This window comes from Eucalyptus grandis, chromosome 8 (genome assembly GCF_016545825.1).
Source record: "Eucalyptus grandis isolate ANBG69807.140 chromosome 8, ASM1654582v1, whole genome shotgun sequence".
Taxonomy (NCBI): domain Eukaryota; kingdom Viridiplantae; phylum Streptophyta; class Magnoliopsida; order Myrtales; family Myrtaceae; genus Eucalyptus; species Eucalyptus grandis.
The window spans coordinates 2,801,368-2,813,037 of NC_052619.1; the positions used below are offsets into that span (position 1 = coordinate 2,801,368).

The window sequence follows — 11,670 nt, forward strand, 5'->3', positions numbered from 1 at the left end:
AATTGATTGTGTCCAACGAGTATTTAAGGAGGTCATGCAGTTCATTTGAGTGTGTGCGTGAGGATTAAAATTCCAAAGTCTGAAGTTACCAAATTACTTGTTCTTCTTTGATTGCGCTGACAACTATACTCAAAGAGAGAAAAACACAAAGGAGTGACTTAGTAAAAGAGAAAGAAACTCTTCACTGAATGATCATACTCAAATCGCTGTAATTCTCTTTTGATTTCATAGTAGAATCCAGCTAGAAGGCTGTCAACGTGGGAGAGTGGACTTAGGTTTGATCTAAGCCAAACCACTATAAATTCTGTGTTCAACTTTATCTTTCCTTAACTTCTTTAATTTGTTTGTTGCGACATTTTTTTGTGTCCTGCTAAATTCTAGATTATCTTATTCGAGTTTGAATTGAACTTAGAAGTTTGATGTTAATCAGACCTTGCTTGAGAAAGTAACTTTTATTGTTTTTATTGGTTAAATTTGTCTTTACACCTATTCACCTCTCTCTAGGTGGTTATACTAGCACTTTCAAACCGGTAGTCAACTAACCAATATTTGTGTCTACATCAAGTGTCAAACTTCAATAGTATCGATGAAACGGAAAGTGCATACAGTCCAAGTTTATCGTTGCCTTATGCTCGGATCTTTTACCAAACACTTCTTCAAAAATAAGAGTAGCTGATGAAAATTGTGTAATTTTTGTAGCATCATTATCAACTGTTCTAAAAGTTGAAGCTATTAAATGAAGGCATGATTTAATATTTAATTACTCTAATAAACCATGCCTACATCAAACAACTTAAGCTTTTGGAAAAATTGACAGCGGTTTCACAAAATCTCACATGATATTAGAGCTGAAGCAACAATTAAATTTTCATGCTTAGTACTAAGCAAAAAAAGATTAGACTAAGTGTGAAGAGGAGTGTTAGAGTGATAAATATTAAATTACGCATTTATCTAATAGTTTAAGCTTGCAGAATAGTTGGTAATAGTATTGTGACATCTCACAAGAATCACAAGTTTCGGTTACTCTAAATACAAATATTTGAGAAACTTTACTTCTAAGGAAAGGTTTTAAAAGTCGATTAGAAGAAATTGTCAATTATTCACCTATAATCATGTTAGAGCTTATTGTCTAATTTATTTCACTGTTTAAATGAGTTCCAGCAGTAAGACTGTGTGCAGTTCAGACCTTTTGTTGACCATTGATATTTTTGTCCCTGTAATAAAATGACAGATAGTCGTCTAACCAACCAAAATAAATTAACATTTGACTTTCAAATTTCTGGATTTTTGACTTAAATTAGGTTTCTAGGTTAGCTCTTGCATCGAAACTAGTAATGATTCGAGAGGCAATAACATCTAAAAGCCTTCGTGGAATATGAAGTTCAAAGTCTCAATGTAACTTTGCAATATGTGTGAACAACACAATAGTTTCAATTAGTAATCCAGCTATAGAAAACCTGCTTTGACTGGTCTTATGGATGATTACAAAGCCAAATGCTCCATGTGCCAATCAATGAGCTCAAGGTTCTTTTGTACCTCATTGAGAACAGCTTGGCCTCCAGCATGGATGCAAAAATGCTTGAAGGCCATCTTAAAGTCAGGAGTGTACAACCTAATCTTCAATATTTTCTGGAAATTAGACCAGGATAGCTAGTGACCGGAATTTCATGCAGATTGCAATGGTGTGGTTAAATTGTGCAAATTGAGTGCTGATTGGAATTTTGAGTATTTAATTCCAAAATTTGTGAATTTTGGTATTTATTCAAAAAATCTTGGGTGTCGAGTTTTAAAGCCGAAAATGGTTTTATATAGTATATAAAATAGTGAGATTTTAAAAATAAGGTTATGAATTTCCCAGATTCAATCTGACTATGTACTCACAAACGACTATTTTTACTGGGGTTTTTTAAAACAAAAAAAAAAAAGGCCAGGATCACTAATTTAATTGAGGCATTTGAGTGTAGTGTACGGTGTCCTGGGCTAAGATTGAATTGTCATGTGTTGGTTAAGGGAACCTGTCCCAAGCGTTTACGCTGGATGTTATCCTATATAGGATTTGGGTCGCAATAGAGTCTGGACCTATACTCCTTCGTGAAAACCGTCTTTGAGGGACGTAGCTATGCTCAATGGGGTGAGACGATGCCTGGCTACGCCAGTAGACCGCCAAACTTCAAGTAGGTCGTACCCTAGAGAGGCGTAATTATCAATTGGAACGCATGTTAAGTGAAATAGATGCGCTAGATTATGGGACAATTATTTGACATGGTATGGGACGTGTCATAACGATTTGGCCCTATAATCAAGACCCCTGTGATTTATTGAATTGAGTAAGGTGTTTCATGTGCATTGATTTTATGCATGATGTATATGAACTGTGCTGATCTGCAAGGTAGATCTGAGACGAGATAAGTCTTTGTGATTGTATGATTGTGTGGTTATGATGCTTCTAGGCGTATTCCCCTCTTAATCGGGGTTTAGAGTGTGAACTCGCTGAGATTTATATCTCACCTTATCGTGGGCTCAATTTTCAGGACTGTGAGCAGAGTACCCGGAGCCGAGCTGAGGGGATCCAAGGAGTGGGTCAGTTAGGACAGCTTCTTTTTGGAGAACCGTCTTTTGTAGACTTTTGGTTGCTAACCTTTGTATATAATTCAGTTGGTTATAAAAGCATGTTGTGTTTGAAATTATGTTGTCCTACTTTTCTCTCCAGAGATGGTTACTGTTAGGGGATTTATTATTCGCTTCCGCATGTGCATTAAAATGAAAGGGTCGGCGGCTTGTCCTAGGAAGTCGCAAAATTTTATCGACCACCAAGGAATGGGCAGGCGCTTGGGGTTTAGGGCGTGACATCCCCATTTAGTGGTATTAGAGAAAAGTTTTGTGTTTGGAGTGATAAGGTGTGATGGGTTCATGGGACAGTTTGTAGGAATGACCTTTATTTTATGCTGATGCACGTGAGTGATAGCTGTTTAGTAGCTTGTTTGGTGGTCACTCAAATTCTAATATGGTATTGGAATTGGAAAACGGGTGTTTATAAAGAGCCTGTAGGATGAGTGACCAGGAGTCGAGGACTCCTCGACAGAGGTCTATAATATCAGTGACTCGGGGTAGGATGCCAACAAGGGCCGGTACACGAGGTGGCCGAGGTAGAGCACAGGTTGAGGCTAATGCGAGTGGAGTAGCACCACCTCCAGTTGGTGCTGGGGTAGCAGCCCCTGTTGATCCAAGAATGGATGGGATCATGCAGGTGCTAGAGACGATGGGAAATCATATGAAGTAGCAAGCTCAGAATCAAGCTGTCGCCGCCACTGCTTTAGCCATTGCTACAGCTGCCGCTACTATTGCCCCCAATGCCGCCGCTGATGCTGCTGCTACTGCTGCAGCCATTACTGCACTTGCTGCCGCACCTGCTAAAGTTCCACCTGGGAACGTGGTTGCTGGGAGACCTATGCATAAGTTGGTTGAACAATTTTTGAAGTTGAACCCACCAAGGTTCATCAGGGCGGGAGACCCTGAAGTTGCAGCAGTCCGGATTCTGGATTTATAGAAGGCATTTGCATTGCTGAAGTGCACAGAAGAGGAGAAAGTCGTCCTTGTAGTCTATCAATTGCAGGGGATTGCAAAAACTTGGTGGAGAGCCACTAGAGGTATAGTGTTTCCGGAAGGTGTGGTTCTGAGGTGGAACGCCTTCATTGAGGTCTTCAACGGTAAATACTTCTTAGACAGTTCTAGAGAGTTGAAGATGGCAGAATTTCAACGCCTCCATTAAGGTACAATGACAGTAGACCAGTATGAAGCGAAGTTCGCTAAACTATTGCAGTACGCCCCTAGATTGGTTAAAGATCCAGTAGATCGAGCTAGAAGATTCAGAGATGGGCTTGGACAGGAGTTGAGAAGTATGCTGGTGCCGTTCAATTTGAAAGATTACAATGACTTGTATGAACGGGCCCAACTGATAGAGAGAGACCTGAACGAACTAACCGCCGCATCTAGGTCATGGTTTAGTTCTAACCGGGATAGAAATCGGTTTGGGAAAAGATCGATGACTAGAGGAAGGTATCATGTTCCACCCAACAGGAAGGGTGGGATAGGAAAGTCAACGTCGAGCCAAAATGGAGTGTGTTGTGCCTGTAGGAGACGACATGGATCAGCCTTGTGTCCTACAAAGACGGGTGCTTGTTTTATGTGTGGCCAGTAGGGTCACATGGCCAGAAATTGTCCCAGGAGACAGATGGGACTGTAGTTGCCACCGCCGCCACCAACGGGTCATAATCGAGGATACGTGCCCCCGAATGAATAGTAGGGTGGACTGATCAAACCTCCAGCTCAAGGAAGGACATATGACGTTACTAAAGGATAGGCGAAGGACTCGCCTAATGTGATTATAGGTACTATTTCGCTGAATGACCATGTTGCTTATGCTTTATTTGACCCTGGTGCAACTCATTCATTTATAGTTGAGCAGTATGTTAAGTTGGTAGGATTGATTCTTGAGTTGTTGGAGTCCGTGGTCAGTATATCGACACCATTAAAGGATAAGGTGTTAACTACAATGGGTTGTCCTGGTTACACGTTAGTGATTGGTGAGCGAGAGGGGAAGATAGACTTGATAGTCCTAGCCATGTATCATTTCGATGTGATAATTGGCATGAACTTGCTCACCAAGCAACGAGCTAAGCTAGACTGTTATCGCAAGGCGATTCAGTTTAACCCGATAGAGAGTGAGAGCTTTGAGTTTATTGGGAGTCGAGGAGGACCCTCGATTACTCTAATCTCGTCACTTGAGGCAACCCGGTTGTTAGATGGGGGTTGTCAGGGTTACTTAACAACTGTTGTGGATAGGACAGTTGAGGAACTGAAGATCGAGGACATAGCAGTGGTTCAAGAATTTCTAGATGTGTTCTCAAAAAAATTGCTAAGTCTGCTGCTAGAGAGAGAAATTGAGTTTGTGATCGAGTTAACCCCCGGGACAGAGCCAATTTCTAAGGCTCCTTACTAGATGGCGTTGTCTGAGCTGAAAGAACTAAATGTGCAGATGCTAGAGTTATTGGATAAGGGATTCATACGTCCCGATGCATCACCTTGGGGAGCACCATTTTTGTTCGTAAGGAAGAAAGATGGTTCATTGCGCCTATGCATCGATTATCGCCAACTCAATCAGGTGATGATCAAGAACAAGTATCCACTGTCGAGGATTGACGATTTGTTTGATTAGTTGCAAGGAGCGTCGATATTTTCGAAGATTGACTTGAGGGCAAGATATCATCAATTGATGATCAGAAAATAGGATATACCTAAGTCAGTGTTTCGTACTTGATACGGCCATTATGAGTTCACTGTAATGCCGTTTGGTTTGACAAATGCTCCGGTTGCTTTTATGGATATGATGAATCGAGTGTTCACATAATACCTGGATCAATTCATGATCGTGTTCATCGATGATATCCCAGTATACTCGAGAAGTCCAGAGGAGCATGAAGGGCATTTGAGATTGGTATTGCAGACTTTGAGGAATCATGAGCTGTACGCCAAGTTCAGCAAGTGCGAGTTTTTGTTAACTTATGTTACTTTCCTAGGTCACGTGATTTTAGGCAAAGGAATCTCCGTGGACCCATCCAAGATTGAAGCATTTATCAATTGGCCAAGACCGACAACCATGACAGAGATCAGAAGCTTTTTGGGTTTAGCAGGGTACTACAGACGGTTCGTGGAAGGGTTTTCATCTTTAGCATCACTGTTGACTCGTCTACTGAAGAAGAAAGAGAAATTCGTGTGGACAGACAAGTGCGAGTGTAGTTTCCAAGAGCTTAAGCAGAAGCCGACTACTGCACCAGTGCTAACCATACCATCTAGTCATGCGGGATACGAGATCTATAGTGATGTGTCGTTTAGAGGACTAGGTTGCGTACTAATGCAATATGGTAGGGTTGTTGCATACACGTCCCGTCAGTTGAGACCTCCTTAACTGAATTACCCGACACATGACTTAGAACTCGTGGCAATCATTTTTGCTTTGAAGATTTGTAGACATTATTTGTGTGGAGGAAAATTCCAGATCTTCACTAACCATCCAAGTCTCAAATACCTATTCTCTTAGAATGAGTTGAATATGAGACAGCGTCATTGGATAGAACTCCTAAAGGACTATGATTGTGATATCTTGTATCACCTTGAAAAGGCGAATAAAGTCACAGATGCACTAAGTCGGAAGTCTTTAGTTGCGCATATGTTGGTTAAGGAGTGGAATTTACTTGAGAGAGCTCGAGATTCGATTTTCAAGTTTGAGGTAGACCACTTTTCAAATCTTATGGCCACCCTCAGAATTGAGCCGGAAGTACAGATCATAATCAAGACGCTTCAACCAACAGATCCAGATGTTTAGAAAATCCTGCAAGAGGATACCGAGAAGAGAAAAGCTGATTTTCAGATTTCTTACGACAGAACACTAAGGTTCTGAGGACAATTGTGTGTACCTGATGATGCAGCGCTTAAAGAAGAGATTTTGTCAGAAGCTCATTGTAGCAGTTACAGCATTCATCCTGGTAGCACGAAATGTATCAGAATTTGCGTCAACACTATTAGTGGTCCGATATGAAGGCGGATATCGCCAAGCATGTCACAAAGTGTCTAACGTGTCAGCAAGTAAAGGCATAACATTGTAAGCCGGGAGGACTTCTGCAACCTCTCGAGATTTCCGAGTGGAAATGGGAACATATCATGATGGATTTTGTGACCGGCTTATCGAGAAGTCAAAGAGGGAATAATTCCATTTGGGTAGTGGTCAACAGATCGACGAAGTTGGCTCACTTCATCATAGTACAAAATAATCTTGATTTGGATAGGCACACAAAGTTGTACGTGCATCAGATAGTTCGTCTGCATGGAGTGCCAGTGAAGATTACGTCAGACCGAGACCCGAGGTTCACAGCTACCTTTTGGAAAAGTTTGTAGGGCACCTTAGGAATGAAGCTGCAGTACAGTACGGCTTATCATCCTCAGACGAATGGCCAGTCTGAGAGGACGATTCAAACCCTCGAAAACATGCTACGAGCTTGCGTGTTGGATTTCAAGGGGAGTTGGTAGGAACAGCTTCATCTCGTTGAGTTTGCCTACAACAATAGCTACCAGTAGAGTATTCAGATGGCTTCTTTTCAAGCGTTATATGGCAAAGCATGCAGAATGCCGGTATGTTGGGATGAGGTCGAAGAACGAAAGATTATAGGCCCAGAGTTGGTTTAGCAATTAATGGATGCAATTGCTATTATCAGAGACAGATTAAAGACCACTCAGAGCCGCCAGAAAAGCTACGTAGATAAGCATCGAAGACCATTAGAATTTCAAGTTGGTGTTCACATTTTTCCGAAGGAGTCACCAATGATAAGTACTTTGCGCTTTGGCAAGAAGAGAAAGCTGAGTCCGAGGTATGTAGATCCATTTGAGGTTCTGGAAAGAATCGAAACTCTAGTGTATTGTCTTGCATTACCGCCGAGGCTGGCGCAAGTGCATGACATCTTTCACGTGTCGATGTTGAGGAAGTATGAGCCTAACCCGACCCACGTGCTAAATTTTGAAGAGTTAGACGTGGACGACAGAGTGTCGTACATGGAAAGCCCGGTTCAGATTGTGGATCACAAGGAGCATGTTCTGCACACCAAGACCATTCCGTTGGTCAAAGTGGTCTGGCAACACCAAGGCAGAGAGGGAGCAATCTGGGAAATTGAGGAGTCGATGAGACGATTGTACCCCCACCTTTTTGTTTAAAGATTGTAATAGGTTTAAATTTCGAGGAAGAAATTTTTATAAGAGGGGAAGAGTTATGACAGCCTGAATTTTCAGATTTTGTTTTCAATTTAATAAATCAGACTTTTCATTGACGCGCCTATAGTGCTATTCTCTGAGCTGATCACTCATGAGATAACTAGACAATCTGGTGAAGCCGTTAAGGAATCTAAATGCAATAGACTTAAGAATTTGACTAGGAATCGATTGCTCGACCATGTTGATTTGTAAGGGTCATTACGACACCGTCAAAAATTGATCAGAGACCAGATATATGTCGATTCGATTGAGGTATGTGATTAGTATGTGGGTGATTTCACCTAATTGCAAAATTGTCGTCAAACGGTACTAGACCAATTTTTCTGTCATTTCTATACCTGATGTTCGTATTTGAAATCTTGAGATTTTCACAACAATCGAGAGTCGCTGATGTATCAAAGATGCATATTGTGACTAAAAAATAATCGACCACGGGTCAATTGCTTTAAAAATTCCTAAAAGCTACCCAGTAGGCTAGGTCATGCTAGAATTGTGTCAGACTGAAATTAACCGCGAATTTGAAGTTTTGTCGTGTTACGATTTATTTTGGGAACATTGACTCATCCTCCGAAGAATTTTCGGTGATTCCGACATTTTTACGGAAAATCGATTCGGACGATTCGAAAAATGGATGGAAATTCGGATGGGCCAAGTCGAAGGGAATTTTAGCTTTTATACCGAGCTATATGGCAAAGGGGACTTGCATAATTTTTATGGGCATTTTCCTTGGCAAATTTGGCCGTCGATTGGAGAAATCGGAGAAGAAATTGAAGCTTATGGTGAAATTCGAACCCTAGGATGGGGGGTACAACATTGGCATTAATTTGAGCTAATTGTGGATATTAAGGCAAGAACGTAATAGGGGACATGCAATCAATGGAGAGGATAAATTTGTTGACCTTAAGCCTCCTTTTTGCCAATCTTCTCGTGCACGCCTCAACCCTTCTTCTTCTTCACGTGGACATCATTTCCACCGAACCAGCTGATCTTGCTTTCCTTTAATTTACTTGTTCTGTCGAAGCTCTGTCCCATCTTCTCCACTACGTGCAACAATCCCCCATACAGTTGACTCCTTCCCTTCAACGCTAGTGAAGCCATCAACCTTTGCCCTCCACCGAATCCAGTTGTTTTCCCCTCCATTTCGCTACCGCCTTACTTCCTTCCCCGTGTCTTCTTCCCGCTCGGTCGACTTTCAGCATCAACGACCGAGGCAAACCTTGCTGCCACGTCCGAAGTCACCCTGCCACCTCCAGCTGCTCCCTTCACCGTTTCAGCCACGCATCATCCCAGCTTCAACTCTACCACGTCCCGCGCCAAACTCGCCGTTCGTCTCTTCCCCAACCAACAGCGACGCCTGCTGCTTCTCCTCTGGATCAACGCTAGCTCGTCAGTCCACGTCTCCCTCAACTTCTTTGACGCCAGCTTCATCGATTCCTTCGCTGCTTCTGCCTCCATCTTGCCGCGTGAAATCAACCGAAGCAAGCCCGGCCCAACTTCAATCTCCAGCAATCTTCAACCCATGCGTTTTTTTTTTTTTTATTCCATCCTTTTTGAAGCCCGCAAGTTCAGTCAAAGCCCAGCAGCCCGTAGTGTTCCAACGCGTGTATTTCAGCCCAGTCCCGAGCCCAAGCCCGTGACCAGCTCGAGCAGAGAGTTGCAAGGCCTTTTCATCCTGGCCCAAGTGTCCATTGACGCCGCCGAAAGTTCGGGTTTCGGCTGTTGTCGCACCACCATTGCGGTGAACCGGTTTTCGCATTTAAACTGGTGAGTTTATGCACTAAACTCTACTTAGTAGGCTAATGACGTTTAATGGGTGATTAGATTAATTTAAGTGTGATTAGTTTAATTATTAGTTTGTTTAGTTAAATTAGGTTAGTTAGATTAGTTAATTAGGTGGTTAGAGATTATAGTTAGTTAGGAGTATGTTGTTATATAGCTAGGATGGTTAGAATAATTTAATTAGCTCAATAGGTGGTTAGATTACCATTATTTAGCCTAAGTTAGCATTTTTAGCATCTAATGTATTTATTTAATTAATTTTGATAATTATTTAATTATTAAATATTTTCTTAAAATTAGACCGAGATAGCTCGTGACCAGAACTTCGTGCTGATTGCAATGGTGTGGTTAAATTGTGCAAATTGAGTGTTGATTGGAATTTTGAGTATTTAATTCCAAAATTTGTGAATTTTGATATTTATTCAAAAAATCCCGAGTGTTGGGTTTTAACACCGAAAATGGTTTTACATAAAAGAGTGGGATTTTAGAAAGAAGGTTATGAATTTTTCGGATTCACTCGACCGTGTACCCACATACGACTATTTTCACCGGGTGTTTTTTAATACGAAGAAAATAAGCCAGGATCACTAATTTAATTGAGGCATTTGAGTGCGATGCATGTTGTCCTAGGCCGAGATTGAATTGTCATGTGTTGGTTAAGAGAACCTATCCCAAGCATTTACGCTGCATGTTACCCTATATGAGATTTGGGTCGCAGTAAAGTCTGGACCTATACTCCTTTGGGAAAGCTATCTTTGAGAGACGTAGCCGTGCTCAATGGGGTGAGACGATGCCTGACTATGCCAGTAGACCACTGAACTTCAAGTAGGCCGTACCCTAGAGAGGCGTAATTCTGTATATAACTCAGTTGGTTATAAAAGCATGTTGTGTTTGAAATTCTGTTGTCCTTCTTTTCTATCTTGAGATGGTTACTATCAGGGGATTTGTTATTCACTTTCGCATGTGCATTAAAATGAAAAGGGTCAGCGACTTGTCCTGAGAAGTCGCAAAATTTTATCGACCACCAAGGGATGGGCACGTGCTCGGGGTTCGGGGTGTGACATCGAGAGCCTCACCCTCAATTGGTATCTCAGCAATGACCGGTTGATGCTCATCTCAAACTGCTTCTTCCGAATGGGTGGGGCAGCCATCCTCCTCTCCAACCGGTCCTCCAACCGTCGTCGCTCCAAGTACCAGCTCATCCACACCGTGTGCACCCACAAAGGCTCGGATGACAAAAGCTATGGTTGTTTGTTCCAGCAAGAGGACAAGAAGAAGAAGAAGATCGGCTTGTCGCTATCCATGGACTTGGTGGCGGTCATCAAGGAAGCCATAGAGACCAACATCACAACCCTTGGCCCGGCAGTGCTCCCAATGTCAGAACAGCTCTGGTTCTTCATGACCTTGGTCGCAAGGAAGGTGTTCAAGAAGAAGATTAAGCCATACATTCCCAACTTCAAGTTGGCCTTTAAGCATTCTTGCATCCACGTTGGAGGCTGACCTGTTCTTGATGAGATGGAGAAGAGCCTCGAGCTCACCAAGTGGCACATGGAGCCATCACGAATGACTCTATACCGATTTGGGAATACCTCGAGCAGCTCAACGTGGTATGAATTGGCCTATTTGGAGGCCAAAGGAAGGATTAGGAAAGGCGATAGGACATGGCAAATCGCATTCGGGGTCGGATTCAAGTGCAACAGTGCAGTTTGGCAGGCATTGAGGATTGTCGACCTGACGAAGGAGAACAACCCATGGATGGACGATATTCATGAGTTCCCCGTCTATGTTCCATAAGCGTTGTCCATCGATCTAACACGAAATAAGCGCTTCGGTTGGGATTTTGCCAATATAGGCAAAGTTGATTATGAAGGATACGCAAATCCTTAATTATTCTATTGCCTTGTGCTCATAAGCAAGCATCATTCCAAATTTTATGGTTACGTAGGTATTTAAATATGTCGAGAATTTTCTGATGCTCGTGGTTATCTAAATATTTGAATATGTCAAGTATTTGCGATTATCCAAGTGCTTCCTCTCCAAGCCCTGTCACTTGTGTAAGTGCATGTTTACACA

At 42.2% G+C, this 11,670-nt stretch overlaps 1 pseudogene; it reads left to right on the forward strand.

The window, feature by feature from the left end:
* The first annotated feature begins 10,882 nt into the window (after positions 1-10,882).
* On the forward strand, positions 10,883-11,449 carry LOC120286789 (annotated as a pseudogene).
* Positions 11,450-11,670: the final 221 nt, after the last annotated feature.